The sequence below is a fragment of the Stegostoma tigrinum genome, chromosome 8 (genome assembly GCF_030684315.1).
Source record: "Stegostoma tigrinum isolate sSteTig4 chromosome 8, sSteTig4.hap1, whole genome shotgun sequence".
Taxonomy (NCBI): Eukaryota; Metazoa; Chordata; class Chondrichthyes; order Orectolobiformes; family Stegostomatidae; genus Stegostoma; species Stegostoma tigrinum.
Window position 1 is genome coordinate 5718930 of NC_081361.1, and position 22949 is coordinate 5741878.

The 22949-nt window shown below is 44.4% G+C and overlaps 1 pseudogene; it reads left to right on the forward strand.

Annotated features, from left to right (window-relative positions):
* The first annotated feature begins 212 nt into the window (after positions 1–212).
* Positions 213–20984, forward strand: LOC125456644 (Ig kappa chain V-V region MOPC 21-like; annotated as a pseudogene).
* Positions 20985–22949: the final 1965 nt, after the last annotated feature.

A 22949-nucleotide genomic window follows, 5' to 3' on the forward strand; every position in this document is an offset into this window, starting at 1 on the left:
AATGTGAGTGACTCTTTGAATGCTAGCCCAGCCAGGGATGGCACAACCGAAAAATGGAAAGAAATTATAAGTTATGAGACAGGGAGTGAAGGAGTGTGAGGGAGAGAGAGAGAGAAGGGGAAGTGTGAGGGGCTGACGTGGCTCTCTCTCTCTGCTTGATGCCATTTATATATTGAGGAACAGCCAGTGAGACTCTCGCAGGCTGCAGCTTTATAAAGCAGGGCTCAGTGAAGGGAGAGTTGATCAGCAACCAGGCACAGGGACAGGAGCACACACCATGATTTCACACATACAGCTGATCTGGCCTCTGGCATTCTGTGTCGCAGGTACAAATCTCTCTCCTTCCACCTTGAATCTTTAGTTCCTCTCCATTTCACTCCAATTCCACTGACTTGTGATTGAAGGGAAAATGCTGAAACCAGAGGAATGCTCAGTGTCTCCAACAATCTCTCATTTGACAGTATCTTTCTGTGACTGTTCTGACTTCACGGTGTTTCTCTCTGACCCCTCAGGTATCAGTGGGGATATCACCATGAGCCAGTCTCCCCCAGTGCTGTCAGTGGGAGTGGGCCAGACCGCAACCATCACCTGTACGGCCAATCAAGATATTAGCGATGATGTTTCCTGGTACCAGCAGCGAGAAAGACAAAAACCCTCTCTCCTGATCTATGAAGCAACGAATCGATTCACAGGAGTCTCTGAGTGATTCAGTGGCAGAAGATCAGGGGCCAGTTTCACCCTGACAATCTGCAACGTTCAGAATGAGGATGTCACTGACTATTACTGTAGGCAGGATTACAGCTAAGCCTATACTTTTGCTAAAGGAACCAAGCTCCGACTGAGTAAGTAAACCCCTATCCTCCATTATTAACTCTTTCAATACTGAAACTTTCTAAAGCACAAATGCTGAATTGTTGACGGTGTTAGTGGGGAGCTGCAGTGAATGAAATGGTTGATGAGAAGCACTGTGTCTAAAAGGGTGTGCAGCTGTATTTCTGTAGTTCCATTGCCCCCTTTAAGCAGTAAGATATAAGTCAGTAAGTTTTACTCACTCTGTAGAGGAGCTGCGTCCGTTTGCAGCCTGTGGTCACATTCCTGCAGCATGGAGTGAAATCAGTAAGTAGCCTCCTGTCAGTCTCAGTGAGACAGACACGGACAGAGTTTGATGTGAGCTCTGGCTCCCTGTCCCAGTCTCTGATCTCACTGACCCCAGCAGCAGCAGCAGCAGCAGCAGCAGCACAGTGAGGCCCGAGCTCCCCCCTCCCACAGCTTTAACGCTGCTCAAGCACACACTCACTGAATTGTCACAGTGCACAAGGAGGCCATTCCGCCCATCCTGTTAGGACCGGCTCTCTGAATGAGCAATTCACTGAGTGTCATTCTCCTACCTTCCCCCTGTCACTCTGCACATTGTTCCTTTTCAAATAACAGCCTAATTCCCTTCAGAAAGTTTCAATTGAAGCTGCCTCCACCACGTGTCAGGCAGCGCATCCCACAACTGAATGACTCGCTGGCTGAAAATGGTTTTCTCTATCTCACTTTTGCTTCTTTTTTAACAATCACATTCAATCTGTGGCTTCTTGCTGTCAGTCCTATCATGAGTGGGAACGTGTTCTCCCTGTTCACTCTGTCCAGACCCCTCTTGATTTTGAATTCCTTATTCAAATCTCCTCACAGTCCTCTCTTCTCCGAGGAAGACGGGCCCAACTTCTCCAAATTATCGTTATAACTGACATCCCCCATCACTGGAATCATCTTTTGGAATATTGTCCGCCCTCTCAACAAACCATTCACATTCTTCCTGAATTATTCACATTTTCTATGTGCCTCATGATTTTTTAAATATCTCTCAGGTGACCCATCAGCCTCCTACACTTCGGGGAACAAAGTCTCCATTTTTCCACACTCTCATAGTCATAGAACTGTACAGCATGGAAACAGACCATTTGGTCCAACTTATCAACAGTGACCATTCATTCTGAAATAATCAGGTCCCATTTTCCAGCATTTGGCCCATATCCCTGTAAACTCTTCCTGTTCACATTCCCATCCCAAATGTTGTTTCAATGTTGTAATTGTACCAGGCTCCACAACTTCCCCTGGAAGCTTCATTCATACATGCACCAGCCTCTGTGGGAAAAAAATTACCCAAGTCCCTTTTAAATCTTTCCCCTCTCTCCTTACACCTATGTCCTCTAGTTTTGGGTGTCCCTACCGAAGTAAAAGACCTTGCATACTCACCCTATCTATGTCCCTCATGATCTCATAAACCTCTATAAGATCGCCCCTCAACCTCTGACGCACCAGAGAAAAAAGCCCCAGTCTATTCAGCCTCTCCCTGTACCTCAAGCACTCCAGTCCCAGCAATATCCTTGTAAACCCTCTGAAGTTGAACAACGTGTTTCCAAAAGGATGATCAGGATTGTTCACATTATTGTAAAAGTGGCCTCACCAATCTCCCATATAGTCACCACATGATGCCCCAACATCTTATACTCAATGCAGTGACCAATAAAGGCAAGCATCCCAAAAACCTTCTTCATCACACTCTCTCCCTGCGACTCTACTTCCAAGGAACAATGTATCAACACCCCTAGGCCTCTTTGTTCAGTAACACTCCACAGGGCCCTACCATTAACTGTGTAAGTCCTGCCCTGGTTTGCCTTTCCAAAATGCAATACCTCACATTTATCTAAATTGAACTCCAACTGCCTCTTTGGCCCCTTGCCCCATCTGGTCTGCCCCTGTTCTACTATGACATAGGGTATGCAATGGTTTAGTGGCATTATTGCTGGACAGTTAATTCAAGCTCCAGGATAACATTCTGGGGACCCAGATTCGAATATTGCCATGGAATCTGAATTCAATAAATATCTGGAATTAAAAATCTAATGTTTACCATGAATCCATTATCGATTGTCAAAAAAAACACCTGGTTCACTTATGTCATTTAGGGAAAGAAATTGTCATCCTGGCCTGGTCTGGCCTACATGTGACTCCAGACCCACACCAATGTTGCTGATTCCTAACTTCCCTCTGGGCAATTGGTGATGGACAATAAATGCTGCATAGCCATCAATGTTCTTCTTCATTATCCACTGTATCACATTTTGCTTTCATCTGTAAATTGAACAACTGTATGACTTATTTAAAGGACAAAAAACAGTGGACATAACACCAAACTCTGTGGCACACATTTGTTTACAGACCTTCAGACCAAAAAGCAACCCTCTGCCACCACTCTCATTCTCCTATCTTCAAGCCAAATTTGCATCCAACTGGATAGCTCCCTCTGAATCCCATTTGATCTAATCTTACTAATCAATCTACCATGTGGAACCTTATCAAATGCCTTGCTGAATTCCATGTAGACTATGTTTACTGTTCTGCCTTCATCAATTCTCTTTGTCACCTCTTCAAAAAACTTCAATCAAGTTAGTGAGACACATTTCCCACGCAAAAGCCATGTTGATTATCCAAAATTAGTTCTTGCCTTTCCAAATGCATGTCAATCCTATTCCTCAGCATTCCTTTCAACAACTTACCCAGCACTGATGTCAGGCTCACCTGTCTATGGTTCCCTGAATTTCCCTTTCTTAAATAATGGCACAACATTAGCCAACCTCTCCAGGTCTCCAGCACCTCACTTGTGGCTATCAATGACACAAACATTTCAGCCAAGGGTCCAGCAATCTCTTCCCTAGCTTCCCACAAAGTTCTGGGATACACATGATCAGGTCCCAGGGATTTACCTACCTTTATGTTGTTTAAGACATCTAGCAACTCCTCTTCTATGATATGAACTATTTTCAAGATATCACTATTTTCCCAAGATTCCTAGCTTCCATGCCCTTCTCCACAGTAAATACCGATGCAAAATATTTGTTTAGGTTCTCACCCATCTCCTGTGCCTCACCAAAACGTATTTATCTGTATGCAACTCCATCTGCCATTCTTCTGTCTACTAGATCCATTGATCAAAGTCCCATCGTACTCCAAGATAATTTTCTTCACTGTCCACTATGCCATCAATTTTGGTGCCATCTGCAAACTTCCTAAAAATCCCTCCTTTCTTCTCATCCAAATCATTTAACTAAATGATAAACAGCAGTGGCTTGATTTTCCACGCACAAAACCATGCCAACTCTCCCAAATCAGTCCTTGCCATTCCAAATGTATATAGATCCTGTCTTTCAGAATCTCCTCCAACAACATACCAAACACTTGACTTTAGGCTCACGAGCCTGCAGTTCCTTGGCTTTTCCTTAAACAATGGACAAACATTACCCACTGTTGAGTCTGTCAGAACCTCACTTGTGGCTGTCGATGATATAAATATCTCAGCAACAGACTCATCAATCTCTTCCACAGCTTCCCTCAGTGCCCTGGGATACATTTGATCAGGTTCCCAGAGGTTTACCTACATTTATGCATTTTAACAAATTCTCTGCTGTAATGTGGATTCTTGTCAAGACATTACTGTTTACTTCCTGAGTTCACAAGCTTCCATGTCTTTCTCCATGATAAATGCTGATACGAAATATCCATTTAGGATCTCACCCATTTCCTGTGACTCCATACATAGGTGGCCTTGTTCATCTTTAAGAGTCCCTATTCTCTCCCTAGTTTCTCTTTTGCTCTTTGCTTAGTTACCATAATTATGCTACTTTTGCCCTCAAAAGAGCTCAGGAATTGACTTTCCTCCCACAACTATTCCTCAACTCTCCCAGACCTAAATCTCCTAATATTTACCTCAGGACTTTCCTGCCAACAGTTGACCCCAGTTGATTCAGACTCGATATATCCTTACCACATTGAAGTTGGTGTTCCCTGATTGAGTCATTTGGACATTGGGTTGTCCTTTTCCACTGTCTCCCTAAACCATGTGATACAATGATCACTGTTCCCTAAACGTCCTCTCACTAACACTTGATCTATTTAGGCCTTTTCATCCCCATGATCTAGATCTAGCAGATCTAATTTTCTCATTGGACTGGAAACACACAGCTGGAGAAAATTCCCCTGAACACACTCAAAACTCTGGCACCTTTCTGCCCATCACACTGCTATTTTCCCAATCTATATTCAGATAATTAAAGTCCTCCATTATAATGACTCTATGATGTCTGCACCTCCCTGTAAATTCTTTGCAGATTTGTTCCTCTCATCCTTCCCACTGGTTGGTGACCTATAGACTGCACTCAGCAATCTGTTGGCCTTGCTGTTCCTCTCTGATATTCCCTCCTGGCACCCACAATCCTGCCAAGTTAGTTTAAACCCTCTTCAACAGCACTAGCAAATCACCCCACAAGGAAATCAGTCCCGGTTCTGTTCAGGAGTAACCCGTCTGGTCTGTCCAGGTCCCACATCCCCCAGAGCCGGTCTCAATGTCCCAAGAATCTAAAGTCCTCCATCCTGGGGCCTCTTTCCAGACCAACATTCACTTCTCTTACCTGCCTGTTCCTATTTCCTCTTTTGTCGGGCACAGAGAGTAATCCAGAAATTCACAGCTTTTAGCTCCTGCTGCTAATTCCTTGCCGATCTCCCTAAATTCTGACTGCAGGGCCATATCCCTTTTCTCCCTCTGTCACAGGGACCGATGTGGATCACAACTGCTGACTGATCCCCCTCTCTCCTCAGGGTGCTCTGCAACTGCTCAGTGACATCTTGGCCCTGGCACCAGGGAGACAGCACACCATCCTGGATTCCCATCTGCAGCTGCAGAAGCACCTATCGATTGCTCTCACTCTCAAATCCACTCTCACTATCACTCTTCTAGTCTTCCTTGTGCCCCCTCACCCCCCACCCCTGGACAGCTGAACCACATGTGATGCCATGGGCTTGGCTCTGGCTGCACTCCCCTGATGAACCATCATGCCCATCAGGATTCCGAACTGAATCCTGATTGGAGAGTGGGATATACTCAGGGGACCCCTGTACTAGCTGCCTGGTCCTTTTGGACCGCCTGCTGCTCCCCCATTCCCTCTCTCCCTGCATACACTGAAGCTTTGGAATGACCACATCTAGAAAGGTGCTCTCCATGGAGCTCTCAGCCTCGTGGACTCTCCAAATTGACACCAGCTACTGCTCAAGCTCCAAAACCTGGAGCTCCAACTGCTGTCACCGACCACACTTACTGCACTCACGGTATTCCAGGGGCCAGGAAACATCCTGAAGTTCCCAAATGGAACAGGATGTATGCTCTCTCTGTTCCCTGGTTATCACTTGACAAAGTTCTGCTGATAAACAGCTACAGCACGGCTCACATTCCAGTGCTTTCAGTGTTCCAAGGTTTTGGAAAAACTTCCATTTGCTTTCTCTTTGGATCGAGCTCAGTCCAATATTTATCCCTGAGCCAACATCACTAAAAATGCTATTTGGTCTCATAGCTGCTTGTGGGATCTTGCTGTGTACAAAATGGCTGCCATGTTCCAGACATTACAACAGTGACTTGTTTTCAAACAAGGCCGTCACTGTCTGTAATAACAAGGTGTGGAGCTAGATGAACACCGCAGGCCAAGCAGCATCATAGGAGTAGGAAAGCTGACATTTTGGGCCTAAACCCTTCTTCAGAAATGGTGGTGGGGAAGACGGTTCTGAAATAAATAGGTAGAGACGGGGAGGAGGATTGAAGATGGATAGAGGAGAGAGCACTCTCCCCTCAGAATCACAATGTTATGGCCTCACATCCCACTTAATAGAATGCAGGCTCAGTGGATCAGCCATCGGAAATGTAGTGCTGCAAGGGTATGTAAAGGCACTGGAGCTGAGTGGGATGCTTTTCAGAGGGTTGGTGTGAACTTGATGGGCCAAATAGCTGTCTTCCACATTGTAGTGACTTTCTCATTCTGTACCTGAAAATCTACTCCAGATTGACAGTGCAGAGCTGTACTGAGGGATTGCTGCACCATCAGAATGTCAGTAGAGAGCGATGCTGAACTGTCAGAGGGTCAGTACTGAGTGTCTCACTGTCAGAGGGTCGGTGCTGTGGGATGCTGCACTGTCAGAATGTCAGTATTCAGGGAGTGCTGCACTGTCAGAGGGTCAGTACTGAGGGATCGCTGCACTGTCAGTGGAACTGCCTTTCAGTTAGCATGATCTGATATCTTCCCTCTCAGGAGGCAATAAGTGATGCCATGGCACTATTAGAGGAGGAGGACAGGTCTCCCTGGGGTCCAGGTCAATATTTATTCGTGAATTAACATCCCTAAAAATCTGTTTTTCTGCTCATTATAGAAGTTCTCTATGATGTTGCTCTGCATAATCAGAAGTGAAGGGCAAAATTCATCCTGATTTGGGGATGGGTACTACACAAGTGGAAATTCTTTTTTTGAGGTCAGAGTCTCCTAATCCTAACCCCCACCCATTGTCCATATGCTCCCACCTTCCAGGGGTCACAGGGTCGTTAGGAGCGGTAACCCTACCTGACCCCGAGACACTGAGGCTCATTGCAACCTCACCCTTGACATCAGCGCAGTGATGGACAGCAAGGTTTGAAGTGAAATCTAGAACCTCCTACACGGGCACCCTTCTTGAAGTATGTTGATCCATGTCTGCTCCAAGTTTCTCAGGTAAAGTTGTCGACTTATAGAGTCATGGAGATGATGTACAGCACGGAAACAGTCCCTTCGGCACAACTCATCCATGCTGACCCATATCCTAAATAAATATAGTGCCATTTGCCAGCATTAGGCCTGTATCCCTCTAAAATCTTCCTATTCATCTACCCATCCAGATGGCTTTTAAATGCTGTAATTGATCCAGCTTCCACCACTTCCTCTGGCAGCTCATTCCATACACACACCACCTTCTGCACGAAAATGTTGCTCCTAAAGCACCTTTTAACTATTTTCCCTCTCATTTTACTCCTATGTCCTCTAGTTTTTGACAAACCTGCCCCTGGGAAAAGGCCTAGACAGTTTATCCTATCATTGTCCTTGATGATTTTATAAACCTCTGTAAGGTCACATCTGAGCCATTGACGCTCCGGGGATATTAGCCTCAGACTTTTCAGCCTCTCCCAATAGCTCAATCCCCCCAAACCTGGCAACATCCTCGTAAACCTCACCTGAGCACTTTTAAGTTTCACAACACCCTTCTTATAGCAAGGAGACCATAACAGACCACAGTATTCCAATAGTGACCTAACCAATGTCTTATACAGCTTGAAGATGACCGGATATGGTCCAAATACATACCCATTGCCCTTCCCGATAAGCGGAAGCTTACCAAACACTGTCTTCATTATCCTAACCACCCACAACTCCATTTCCAAGGAAATATGAAACTGCACTTCAAGGCTTCTTTGTTCAGCAGCACATTGCAGGACCTTACCAATAAGAGTAAAAGCCCTGCTCTGATTTGCCTTTCCAAAATACACCAAATCAAATTTATCTAAATTAATTTCCATCGAACATTCCTCAGCCCCTTGGCCCTTCTGAACAAGATCCCCTTGTACTCTGAGGTAACCTTCTTTGCTGTCCACTATACCTCCAATTTTGGTGCCATTGTAGTTGAGAAACTACCAGGAGACGCAGGAAATTCTTCAGGAAGTTAAACTTTTATTTGCAAACAAAATCTGTGATGATCAGAAAATGGTTTCCCAATCGCCCCTGATCCTCGGGTCTTGTTATTTTTTATACCTTTTTGCTAACCTATTTTCTTCAAATTATCAGCATGCCCAATGGTATTAATTGGTAAACAACTTATGTCACTACTCTTAGATCATTTCTATCTTATGACAAACAGTCATTGCACCTACAATTGAAGGTCAGTCAGAGCGGTTAGTGCTTCTCTATCTTATCAGGTTACTGCTGTATTTTGAAAAGCGCATTGTCTACTATTTTTCTTTGCAGCGGCCTGAGAGTTAGTGAATTATGTAGCTTTAGCAGAATTAGTAAACAGTTTGCAGCCTAGAAGCCATTTTGTTGCTAATTTGCATCGAGAAGCCGTCTTGTGCCTGTGTCCAAGCTTCTTATTTATTATTACATCTGCCACAAGCAATTAAGCTGCCATTAATAGCTAACCTAGGTGTACTACCAGTGTTCTACACTTCCTTGACCTATGTTCAAGCACTTCATTCTATTAAGGTACAACATTCTATTGATTATTGTAACACTCCATAAATCAGTACAACATCCTGCTGATCATTGTGTGATTTAACCCTTCGACTGCCCCTATAATTTTAATTTCCATCATTCCCCCCTTTGAGACCTTTTGGTCTCACTCAGAAGAAGAAACTAATAAGTACAGACCTCCTGTGTGCCAATGAAAACCTTGTAGAACCCAACACGGACCAAATTAAATTTTGAGGTCTGATGCATAAAGGGTTCCTCCCCTGGTCCTGGAGGCCACTGGGCCAAAAGTCTGTCTCCCAAAAGCTAGAACAGGGAAAAAGACCCATGGACCCTCACAGTCTAAAGACCGCACATCCTGCAGAAGTGACTTTGGCGTTTTCTTTCGAGCACACCTCCTGCACTGTAGCAGATGTGGATCGTAGTAGTAGAGTGGTGCACCACTTGTAGAGGAGGTGGCTGTTCTGGGTGTTGTTGGAAGAACCAAGAGTTGCCATGTGGTAATACACACTAAAAGAGACTTAATAAAAGATAAGGCACAACAAAAAACAAAAGTGATGATGAGTAGTACAATACCTACAATAATTCCAACCTTGGCAAACCAAGCCCCCCATCCACCTAAGATGTGATCCAACCAATCAAAAACCTGATGGCCAAAACCTGCGTTGTCCTTAAAGTCCTGCCTTAACCTCTTCAGCTTCCCCAGTGCCTTAGTAAAAGACCCCTCTGGACTGCAATTGTTAGGTATAAAGGTGCACCAGTGCTCCCCAAACATTACACATACTCCTCCTTTCTCAGCTAACATCCAATCCAGAACCTGTCTGGATTTTAGTAGTTAATAAATCTTTGTTGGCTGTAATAGATGTAACTAATCCACTCAGCATTTTTGCTAAATCCTATCCAAACCTCTGTTTGATCCTTAAAGCTTGCAGAACCAACTTTACTTTTTGTACAAAGGCAGACCTATTGCCTGAACTGATTCCAGATGGTATGCCAAACCTCAGGATAACTTCATTCGTCAGAAATTTTAATACTGTTCCTGCTCCCAAATCTTTGGATGGAATTGCTTCTACCCATCTGCTGAACCTGTCAATTATCATTAACAGAGATAATGGGAACTGCAGATGCTGGAGAATCCAGAGGCTGGATGAACACAGCAGGCCAAGCAGCATCTCAGGAGCACAAAAGCTGTATCATTAACATGTACTTTTTCCCTCTCACCTTCTTTATCATGTCAACGTGGTCAATCACTAAGTGCTAAAATGGTCCTTCAGGTTCTGGTATGTGTCCTATAGGGGCGGCTGACCCTTTCTGATGTTGTACTGGGTGCACACCTCGCATTGTGATAGCATATATTCCACTGAAGCCTGCAAGTAGGGCGACCAGAACCCATCCCGTTTTATTTTCCTTATAACTTCTCCTCTTGCACAGTGATCTAGTTCATGTGCTTCTGAAATAAGAATTGTCAACAAAGGGGTGGGTGCCACCCATAGGCCATCCTCTGTACTCCACAAGCCCTCTTGATTCTGCCTGGCCCCCTTTGCTTCCATAATGTTTGCTCTGCTAGGGTGGCCGCTCTCAGAATCTCAGTGATGTCCTCTATTGTTGGCTGTGGGTCTATCTGCACCTGGGGTGCAATGATTGCTATTCCCTCCACTGCCTCTGGCCTCAGGGGGTATTGTGGTCTTCTAGGCAGAGTGGCTTCCAGTTACAATTTAATTTCCACTGGGTTTGTTGACTTCACTTCCCCACATCTGTGTCACATTGTGACCACTGACTAGAAGGCAATGTGTTCAACCGTTCATCCTGCTGTTGGTTGTTCTCACTCACTGTTACAGGGTTATTCCGTTGACGAGTTTTTTCTACCTCCTTTGGGTTCCCTACCATATCAATGTGTACTATAATTTTAACATAACCGTCATCCCCAGATTTCCTAACTCCTGTTGCTATTATTTGCCAATCCTTAACTGTTTCTGCTTGTTTAGTCATGGGCCTGAGGTCTTTAGATTGGTACCCCTCATTCACTAGTAGTGCCACATGGGGTGCGGCTCCTGGCACATTGTACCATTTTTCCAAAAAATTTGTTCTTCCTAACTTGTAACCCTGCTCCCTGTTTTCCTATTATTATAGCTTCACCCACTAAATGCTGCGGAGTGTCAACCCTACACCACCACCATTTCTCCAATACCTTATCCTGAGTCTCATCACCTATTACTGTGCAGTGCAACTCAGACTTAGGTGGTTTTGCCCTCGGTAACATTGTTAATACTTCTGTCTCCCATCGTTCCCAAACATACTGAATGTAACAGGCTACATCACCTATCCAATACACATTGACATCTCTAGTTTTCTGCATTACTAACTGTGTATTTGCTTTTTCTACACAGGAACCCTGCTGTGTATATTCTAATTTCAATTCTAATTTCAGTAAAGCATCCCTACCTAACAAATTAATTGGTATCCCTTTGGACACTAGTATCGGCAAGGCTATCTTTTTGCCTTCCATTTCTAAATTTACTGGACCCATGAATCAAGTTAGCTGTGCTTTCCCCGAGAACGCTACAGTTTTAACAAATTTGCTTGACATTTGGGTGGCATACTGCAGTTGCACGCAAGTATATGTGGCTCCAGTATCTATCATCACCGGCGTCAACCGTCCCTCTATATTAACGTGTACAATTGGTTCTTGGTCAGCCTCCCATGTAATTGCAGGATACAATCCCTTCCCATCCAGGTTCTCAGGGCACCCCTAGCACATCCCTTAAGGATTAATGGGTCCTGCTGGGCTTGTAGGCATTTGGTTTGGGTCTGTCGGGTATTCCTGACACCTAGGTCTGTTATGTGTCGGGGCGGGCCAGTTCCAGTAGGGCAATTCTTTTTGAGGTGGCCTGGTTGGTAGCACTCCCAGCACACTAATCCTGGCCCCCCTTGGAATTGGTTTCCTGCCGTGTTTTCGCTCCCCCACCCCTGTGCCCCTGTTCTTGTGGACCCCAGTTCTGTCTGGGTTGCTGATTAATTTTCCCATGTCCTGGATATTGTGTCTGTGGGAAACCTTCCCTAGGGACGTCTATTGTTGGCATGGGAGTTTCGAGACCTTGCCCGGCAATGCGAGGGACCCCCCCCCCCCTTGTGCTGGCATACGGTTCATGTTTGCATCACCCATTGAGTCAGTTCTCACAGGTAGTATCTATTTGCTCTTTTCTTTTTCTTTCTTTTTGAGCTCTTCGAGCTGCATTTGTGCCAGTTTTCTCTGCACCTCTTCAAGCTGCTCAGACAGTTTCTCTTTGTCTTTTTGGTACTTTTCAACTACATGGGCTAGGTGGTCTCTGAACTCTTGGTGGCCCATTGTTGTCAGTCGCACCACTTCCTCCAAATTTTGACCTGACTTGAGTGGGCATTGCATCAATGACAGCGTTTCAAAACATTGCAGTCAGCAACTTAATACCCTTGATGTCCAGTCCCGTCTCCCACTTCCATTTTCTCAACTGCTTCTCTAAATGATCTGCTGGGTTTTCACTGTCTCCCATTTTGTGCCCTTTTTTAGTTTGAGGGTCCATCTTAGGTGGATAACAGTCTGTGAGGGCCTGCCATACCTTCTGTCTCACTTGGTCAAACCCGACGCCGTCCACCATCGGGTTGTCCACCACATTTTTCAAACCGGCTCGGTCCATTATTTCTTTCAACTTCGGGAGACTCACTATCCTTGCCTGCAATGCCTTCAAATCTCCCATAGCCAACAATCGTCCTGTGGTGTCATCTTCAAAAGCTCTGATCCACTTCCCTGCTGTCTCATGTAAACTGGGGAGCGCATTTCTCAACCCTTCCAGATCCTGAGCTCCCCAAGGAACATATTGTGGCTGTTTCTTCCCTTTAATAAGTAATGGCAGCATCTTTCCTTGTGGGAGCTTCTGCCCTTTACTACAACTGTCACATTCTGTTTCCTCATCAGATTCAGATTCTGATTCTGACTCTATCTCCAATTCATCCGATCCTTTACTCACTTTTCCTACTTGGGTCCCTCCTTTCGCCTGTTTCTCTTCTTCTTCTTTTACCTTTATATCACTTCCATTCCTCCCTGCCATGCCTTCCTCCTACTATCCAGCAACTCCTCATACTCTTTTTGTTCCCTTAATCTTTGCAATATATTAATTTCTTGTCTTAATTCCTGCTGTTCATGCTGTATAGCTTTCATTTCTTCCTGCCTTACCTTACTTTCTGCCTCTCTTTTTCCTTTAAGGTATTTTTCTCTTTTTCACCCCTTTCCTATTCTAGTTCTCCCTCTTTCTCCATTATTCCCCTTATTGCCTCACATTTTCACTGTCTGCATAGGGAGTGGGTCTACCCAGCCCCTCCAAGCTTGGGTATAGGGAGGATTTCTTTTCTGGTTCTTCTACTTCTATAGTCTGATTAACCTGTTCTTTGGCACCCTTCCTGGTCACAACTGGTGCCTGGTACGCTTTTCTCAATTCGTCCCCTTCTTTGCTAAATAGTTTTAATATCTCCATCTCCTATTCTCTTTTTTATTTCTTTTTCACGATTTATCTGTTGATCTGTAGTTCTTAATTAACCCTTCCATTTCATCACATATGTTAATATCAAGGGTACCCTCTTTTGACCATTTAGTCAATAACTTCTCAGTTCTTTTTGCCCATTTCTCAGAAATTTTTACAATGTCACTTTTTTAAAAATTTTATCACTGTCAAGGCTTTATTATTAGTGGTTAGAAAGGCCTCAATCCATCTACTAAATACATCAACAATAACAAGACAATACCTATAGCAATATACACGCAACAATTCAATAAAATCAAGCTGAATGCATTCAGATAGACTCTGGCAAGAGAGTTTTCCTGTTACGCACCAAACTCCTTGACCAGTCAATAGGCATTGGTAACAAAGCATCAGATATACACACTTGGCCAAGTGGACTAACCCAGAGGCCTTTTGATGCAGAGCATGAATACCCATGAGTCTTCCATAATCATTTTTCAGAGCCAGGGGCGTCCCCCTGTAAACACTGAACAGTGACCATATCTGGCATGCCCATCGTATTCAAGGAAGGCAAGCAATTTATTATAAGATAACAAAGTGTGAAGCTGGATGAACAAAACAGGCCAAGCAGCATCTTAGGAGCACAAAAGCTGACATTTCGGGCCTAGACCCTTCTCTCTGATGAAGATGCTGCTTGGCCTGCTGTGTTCATCCAGCTTCACATTTTGTTATCTTGGATTCTTCAGCATCTGCAGTTCCCATTATCTCTGATCCCAAGCAATTTATTACCTGCTTGCTAATAGAGGGCACAATAAAAGTTTGATCTGCGGCAGCCTGATCAACCCGAGCTTTACCCTAAGTAACCACAGAATCATCGGAGGCATGGGCAACGCATTTGATAATAGCCAATTGTTTAGGGAGGAGGATTGCCTGGAAAAGGTTTTTAACATACAGAGTATTCTGGATGGGTGTACCTGAGGACGTTTTTTTTCAGGCCTCCCCAGTGAATTTTTAAAAAATCCTGCCCTCCTTCTTTTTGTCAATGCTCTCATGATCTTGGTTAACAGTAGAATTTTTTGGGGGGATCTGCATGTTCAACTCTTTCACATAATCTGCATTGCATTTTATTTTAAGTTGCCTATTTCCTTCTCCAGTCCTACTTGTCTTATTCATTTATGTCATTACTTCAGAACAACATCAGCAAGCCAGATATGTCAGGAGGTAGCTCCTTTTTATTTCCATACGGTAATTCAGCCTGGCGTTTCACTCCTAATACTTTATTCTGCATTTCCTTTCTCAATCTACCCTGTTCTGCTTTATTCCCCACACTGCTGCTTCAATACCTCCCGCAATTAAATGCTTTCCTCATGATCACATACTCTGATCCCTCTTCGACGTGCATTATTATCTCAACTCGCCAGTTTAGATTTGGTTGTTATTTCCTCAGCAGTTTTCTTCTCCACGTGGATATTAAAGTTTTTCATTTTGTCCCCGAATTGCATTATCAAATTGCTTCTTTCACTTTTATGCATTTGTCTACATCCCAAGTTCCCCCAACGGTCCAAATTTCATTCCCTAATTTGTTATCAAGGCACCAGAAAATTTACGCAGAGCTTCAGATTCATCCAGATGCTTTTCACATAGTTTCACCAGTGAGGAAGATGGATCTTCTGTGTTATCTATATTATTACCCATCTTAAACAAGTTTCCGTTATAATATCGACCCAAAACTTTTACTAATCAACAATCTGTCAACAAACAGTAAATTAACGACTTCCACAAAAAGCTTCACTACTCCAAAGACCTTGACAGTCTCATTATAATATGTCGCGATACTCCCTAGTGTCGACTTTCACAGACTAATTTAGAAATTACTTTAAACAATGCCAATTTGAACAGATTTGAGTCCTCGACTCATTTAAAGTCTTCAATACTCAGATCGCCGATTTGTCTATGTTTGTCTCTCACTTCACAATGTTAGAGTCCTCGACTCTATTTGGATCCCCGATCCGTAGGTCCCAGACCTTTAAATGGAATCCCTGAAACCCTCTTTACACATTTAAAATTTCCCTCTTATCTTTCCAAGACCGATGTTTTTTTCGGGCTGGACTTAGACTATAGGCAGCGAAAGGTCGAGTCAACCATTACATTGAATGAGAGGAAAATCAGATGGAAAAAAATACTCACATCTGGCTGGCCGATTCCTCTACACTCAATAGTGGAGGACTCCAGGCTCTTACACCACTGTCCATAATCCGTCCGTACCGAATCCAAGTCACGGTACCATTTGAAAACCTTGACCCCCGGTGGGGCCTCACAATTCCGCAATCGGTCGATGAGCACTTGCAGTTGGTCTGGCTGTCTAAGACAACTCTTTATTTCTCAATGCGGCCTGGTACAGAGCATCTGGAAACACAGAAGTTGAGCGTTTCTGTTTTCTTTGGAGGAGCTGCACACCACAGGTTAATACAAAGGCATTTTTATAACTCTCTTAAAGCAGGCTACAAGGCGCGATTGTACAGTATATCAAATACCATCAGTATATAATAGTGCTTCATTGACAGTTACTAAGTCCAACTGTCAAAAAGTTGTCTCTACAGAGCTCTGTAATCTGATACTATTTCTAAAACTGCTACTGTTCCTTGCTGTCTTGTTCCAGCCAATTACTAATGATCTATCCCCCTTTAATTTAAACCAGATTCAATAATACTTTCAAAACAGCACATTCACCTTCACTTGTTCTGCCTGTTCAGACCCTCGCTACCTGTGAGGCGGTATCCACAGAACTCTCTGCCCTGCCAGTTTGGGCCCTCACTTCCTGCGAGGCGGTATCCACAGGGACTTACATACACCGGTTCTGCCCATTCAGACCCTCGCTACCTGTGAGGCAGTATCCATAGAACTCTCTGCCCTGCCCGTCCAGACCCTCATTTCCTATGAGGCGGTATCCAGAGGGATTTACTTACACCACGTGGAATTTTACTTCAACCGATCTTTTTCGTTTCCCACTTATTTGTTCCTCACCCCACTGCGCAGCTTTCTTGAACAGTCTTCACGTCTCCTTCAACTTTAAATTACTTCCCGCTGTTGGGATCTTTGGGTCTCAGAGACCATTCAACAGCTTCCCGCACTTCCAAGTCCCCGAGGGCCCCCCAAATTAACAGAATATAGCCCGAATTAGAAACAAAAATGCTTTTTTTCTGTTTTGGGTGAACCCTTATTCTGCCAGTCTCAGGAGTGTCCCCAGTGGACCGGGAAGCACCCTGTTGCTGCCGCCCCTCTACAGGTAGGTCTCTTCACCACCCTGCTCGTTGTGCCAAATCTGTAATGGAGAAACTCAGGAGACACAGGGAATTCTTCAGGAAGTTAAACTTTTATTTGCAAACAAAAGATGTGACAATCAGAAAATGGTTTCCCGATCACCCTGATCCTCGGGGCTCATTACTTTTTATACCTTTTTGCTAACCTATTTTCTTCAAATTATCAGCATGCCCAATGGTAGTAATTGGTAAACAACTTATGTCACTACTCTTAGATCATTTCTATCTTACGACAAAGAGCCACTTGAAGGTCAGTCAGAGCGGTTAGTGCTTCTCTATCTTATCAGGTTACTGCAGTATTTTCAAAGGTGCATGGTCTACTATCTTTCTTTGCAGAGGCCTGAGGATTAGTGAATTATGTAGCTTTAGCAGAATTAGTAAACAGTTTGCAGCCTAGAAGCCATTTTGTTGCTAATTTGCATCAAGAAGCCATCTTGTGCCTGTATCCAAGTTTCTTATTTATTATTACATCTGTCACAAGCAATTAAGCTGCCATTAATAGCTAACCTAGGTGTACTACCAGTGTTCTACACTTCCTTGACCTATGCTCAAGCACTTCATTCGATTAAGGCCCAGCTTTCTATTGATTATTGTAACACTCCATAAATCAGTACAACATCCTGCTGATCATTGTGAGATTTAACCCTTCGACTGCCCCTATAATTTTAATTTCCATCACCATCTATAAATTTATGAACTATTCCTCCACATCCAAGTCATTTATACAAATGATGAAAAGCCATGGACACTGCATCGATCCTTGTGGCACACCACTGGTCACAGTACTCTAGTTTGAAAAGACCCATCCACCTCCATCCTCTGTTTTTAACCTTCAAGCCAGTTCCGTGTCCAAGTAGCTGGTTCACCCTGTACTTCATGCCATCTAACCTTGCTAACCAGTCTTACCATGAGGAACCTTTTTGAATGCCTTACTGAACTCCATATAGATCATGTCCACTGCTCTGCCCTCATCAATCCTCTTCATTACTTCTTCAAAAAACTAATCAAGATGGTGAGACATAACTTCCCACTTCCAAAGCCAGGTTGACTATCCCTGATCAGTCCATGCCTTTCCAAACACATGTAAATCCCGTCCCTCAGGATTCTCTCCAACAACTTTCCCACCATTGATATCAGGTTGACCACTCTATAATTCTCTGACTTTTCCTTTCTTAAATAGTGGCCCCTGATCTGTGGGTGATCGGAGGTTTGTTAAAGACATATTGAGGCAAAGGACAGATGTCATTTGGGGAAGGAAATCTGCTGTCCCTACCTAGTCTGACCTACATGTGACTCCAGACCCACAGCAATCTGGCTGACTCTTAACCACCCTCTGAAATGGCCGAGTGAGCTGCTCCATTGTAAAAATCACCGAAAACTCTCAAAAATGGAATGAAACTGGACAGACCACCTGGCACCGACCTTGGCATCAGAAACACCATCAAACACAGCCTGTCTATCCTGCTCTGCCATCCTTACTAACATCTTGGTGCTGGTGCCAAATTCATAGAGAAGTCAAACAACAGCCTGACACAGCCATACTCACAGTATCAGACCTTACAGATAATGTCCCAGACAGCGCCATCACCATCCCTGAGTATGTCCTATCCCACCAGCGGGACAGACCCAGCAGAGGCGATGACACAGTGGGATACAGTTGGGAGGGAATGAGCCTGGGAGTCCCCAACATTCACTCTGGACAATGTCTCATGGCATCAGATCAAACATGGCCAAGGAAATCAGTGAGTCTCAAATCAGTGTTAGGAATGTGATTGGAGAAAATTCTGAAGGTAGAATGAATTTCAGGGACAGTCAACGTGGCTTTTACAGAGGGAGGTCATGGCCAACAAATCTACTGGGATTATGTCGAGGAGGTGACCAGATGTGTAGGTGAGGGAGGTGCAGTTGATGCCGTTTACGTGGATTTCACCAAGGCCTTTGACAAGGCCCCACGTGGGAGATGGATGAAGAAGGTAAAGGCCCATGGGATATAAGTTAGGAAGTTGGATCCAAACTTAGACTTGTGACAGGTAACGGAGGGTGATAGGAGAAGGCTGTTTGAGTGACTGGGCCCAGTGTGCAGTGGGATATCACAGGGACCAGTGCTGGCTCCCTCACTGTGAAATCTAGGAACAATGTCAATTAGAATAGGGGAGGCGAGGATAACTGTGGATAACATGAAGATCAGCCAGAAGGTCGACAGTGAGGAAGAAAGTTTTATGTTACAGGAGGATATAACCAGATTGGTCAGATGGGCAGATCAGAGGCAACCTGAATGTAAGCCTTAAAATGAGAGATGATGCACTTTGCAGGAAGTAACAAGACAAGGGACTACTCAATAAAAGACAGGGCATGAGGAATCTCAGAGTAACAGCAGAATCTTGGGATGATTGTCCATAGATCCCTGAAAGTGCCAGAGCAGGTTAACCGTGCAGTTATGAAGGCTTATGGGACACGTGTCTTTATCATTTCAGATATAGGTTATAAGAGCAGGGAGGGTATGGTGGAGTTGTACAGGACTTTGGTTAGACCACAGCTGGAGCACTGTGCGTAGTTCTGGTCTCCACACTATAGGAAGGATGTGATTGTACTGGAGGGGGTGCAGAGGAGATTAACCAGGATGCTCCCTGTGAATGGAGCATTTCAGTGATGAAGAGGGACTGGACAAGCTCAGGGTGTTTTTTCTGGAGCAGAGAAAGTTGAGGCTTTTTCACCCAGTGCTGGGGAAGTGGAATACACTGCCTGGGAGGGGAGCAGGTGGGTAATTTCACAACTGTTCAAATGTACTTGGATGAGCCCCTGAAATATCCCAACATTCAATGTTATGGGCCCAGTTCAAGAAAGGGGGCAGAGAGCAGATTTAGTGAAGCATTCATGGTGCAGACTTGATAGGGCAAATGGCCTCTTCAGTACTGGATGTTGCTGTGAAACCTCCCACTGATTACCACATACTGCCCTCCCTCGGATGAAAAATCAGACTTTCCTCCAGGTTGAACAGCACTTGGAGGAAGCACTGAGGGTGGTCAGGGCACAGAATGCACTCTGGGTGGGGATTTCAATGTCCTCCATCAACAAGGAATTTTAATAAACATTCATTCTTTTGTTAGGTTTGTTCTGCATTGGCTGCAAATGTTCAAACAGATTGTTTTGTGAGTGAATGTTTGGAAAGTTAAAATCTTTTGAATGGTAGGGATTAAAATTGCTTCTCTTGTCTTTCAGGCCGTGACAGGTCTCAGCTCAAGCTGACCCTGCTGACCCCTTCTCCGAAGCAGGTTCAGACCAAGGGCACTGCCACCCTGGTGTGCCTCGCCAATCACTTCTATCCTGATGAGCTGGTGGTACAGTGGAAGAAGGATGGTGCAGTCATTTCAGACGGGGTTCAGACCAGCAACTACCTGTGAGCTTCGGACAGCACCTACAGAGTCAGCAGCATGCTGACCCTCTCTGGCTCCAACTGGGAGTCCAACGCTCGCTTCTCCTGTGCCCTCACCCACATCACCCTCCCCTCTCCCCTCAGCAAGACCATCAGGAGATCAGAATGTGTGTAGTGTGTTTGAGACAGTCCACAGAGGGGACACAACTTTAAATAGAACAGGGCTGAGCTGGCAGGACAAAGGTCATTGTCAGCACAGAATTTCAACTCTCTTCCTTCTCAGGGCTGGTTTGCAGACCCTTCTGAGGTTCAGGGGTTAAGGTAGGTCATTGGGACAGTGTAGAGGGCGCTTTACTCTGTTTCTCGCCCCATGCTGTCCCTGTCCTGGAAGTTTTTGATGGAGACAGTTTTGAAGTGTGATGCCAAGTAAAGTCTCTCAAAGTTGCTGAAGACTGTCAGCTGTACAAGAACAGTCTGAACCTCAGAAGTCTGTGCTTCAGTAAGCCAGAACTCCTTCCTGCTCAGCTGCCAGTTCCAATTTAAAGTTTTGTCACAGCTTAAAATGACACAACTCTCATGTTATTGAGAAAAGCTCCACAAGTGTTTTCCTCAAGCTCCATTCACATGGCTGTGGATTTGTGCAGCTTCCTCTGTCTGGGCTGTTAATTGCAGTCTTTTTGTTTGTCAGTATCAATCTGGAAAATGGAATAAAGATGAAGAAGATTCAGTCTCTGTCTGGTGTGTGGTTTAGAAATGAGCTATCCCTCTCTTAGCTGATTGGCTGGGTGAACTTTCAAACAATGACTCTTCACTGTAGTCTGGATTGAGGGCCTTTGATCTGGAATCTGTTGAGTTTACAAGATTCCAAACAGATCACAATCTGAAAGCTGCTGGGACTCAATCATTGCAATCTGAGATATTCATTCTTCACTCTGTTGGTGAAGACCCAGAAGTTGGGATTGCACTGTGCAGTGTCTGCTATCAAACACCTGAAATAAGCTTTGGCCAATCACAGACTCCGGAGGCTGAAATCGTAACATTAATTTCTCCCACATATGCCTTTTCCTCACAGTGACAGTTCAAAACTGAACTGAGTGAGGTCTAAGTTCAGAGACAGGATCAGTCAGGATCCCACAGTAAACACGACACCGTGTGAGTGTGTCTGTTACGTGCTGCTGTCTGTGGGTGTGTATCTCAGCTTTACAGCACGTCATTGCTCCTTGAGTCTGATATCAGTGTAAAACCCTGTTGGTGATTTCAGATTTGTTTTGAGGAAGGGAATGGAGGGAGTGTGGTATGTCAGAATAAGTTGTGATCATTTCCTGGCCCCCATTCCCATATTCCAGTTAAACCTGGAATAACGGGATGTTATGATCGATGTGCCTATCACTGAGATTTACAGGGCAGAGTTCAGTCACTTACTGCTGATCCAACTTCTGACCAGAATGTGGTCACATTAACACCAATCGAATAGTTTGAAGTGAAAGGGAATGAATTGGGGTCTTCCTGTACATCTATCTGAAGGTCTATCAGTGTGGAGCAACAACAGTGATTTAGTTTATTGTTGAAAATACAGTTGTTACAAATATAAGCCACCCCAGCGATGGATGCACCAGGGTGAGCAAGAGGGGGCAGCTGGCATTACAGATAAACACACCAACAACAGGAACCTGTTCCATGGGACAATAGGCTGCTGCAAATTAAACATAAAATTTCCCTACATTTTAACTACATTGAAAATTGAACCTATCTGAAAATTAAAGAAACTAGAAAGATTGTTTGTTTTTTGTACATTGTGCAAATCGATTCCTTTAGCTGTTCCTCTGTCACATCCACACACATTGGTTTATTAGGGATGAAAGAGAAGAATGTAGGACAGACCTGTGCATAGATCCAAGCAGAACATTTAGTGTGTAAGACTGGATGAGCAGAATGCAACAGTGAATCGTGGGAACTGACCTGAGCAAAACATTATCATCTCTGTTGGTCAATGAATAGGAGAAGCTCTCTTTCCAGAGAGATGGAAAGAGAGAGAGAGAGAAAGAGCAGGAGAGAGGGCGGCAGCAAGAGACGAGAGAGATGGAGGGAGTAAGAGAGCAAGGAGGAAGAGAGACGGGCCAGACAGGGAGAGAGAGAGAAGGAGATGGTGGAAGACAGAGAGGGGGGAGGTGGAGAGAGGGAGAGAGAGAGCGAGTGAGTGACTGTAAGTAAGAAGCTCAGAAAGAGTGCACATACAGGAGAGAGAGAGAAGAAAGGAGAGGAAAGAGAGACAGTAGAGAGAAAAGAAGATTCTGAGTTCGCCTGGTCAAGGTGATGAATTAGCAAACACTGGTATGTCTGACAGTCCTTCCTCCTTCAACCAGTGCCTGTGGGATCAAACCACTCACCGTATTAAACCAATGAGATTCCCAAACAACAACAGCTGCCAATGAAAACGACAAGAAGGCGCAGATTATAAAATCTAATCTTTCTTGTGAGACAAGATACGGACCAACAATCGGTGAAGTGAGATTGCATTATGAGGAAGTACTTTATGCAGAACTGGTGTTCACCCTGTGAGACCTCAATGCCACAATTAACAATAAATGCTGTTTGAGATCAGAGTGAGGGTACAGGGGGCTCACCCGGTGTTCGTGAATGAGCTTAAACAATACACTTTAGGGCAGAAGATGAGAGAGACTTCTTCGCTGAT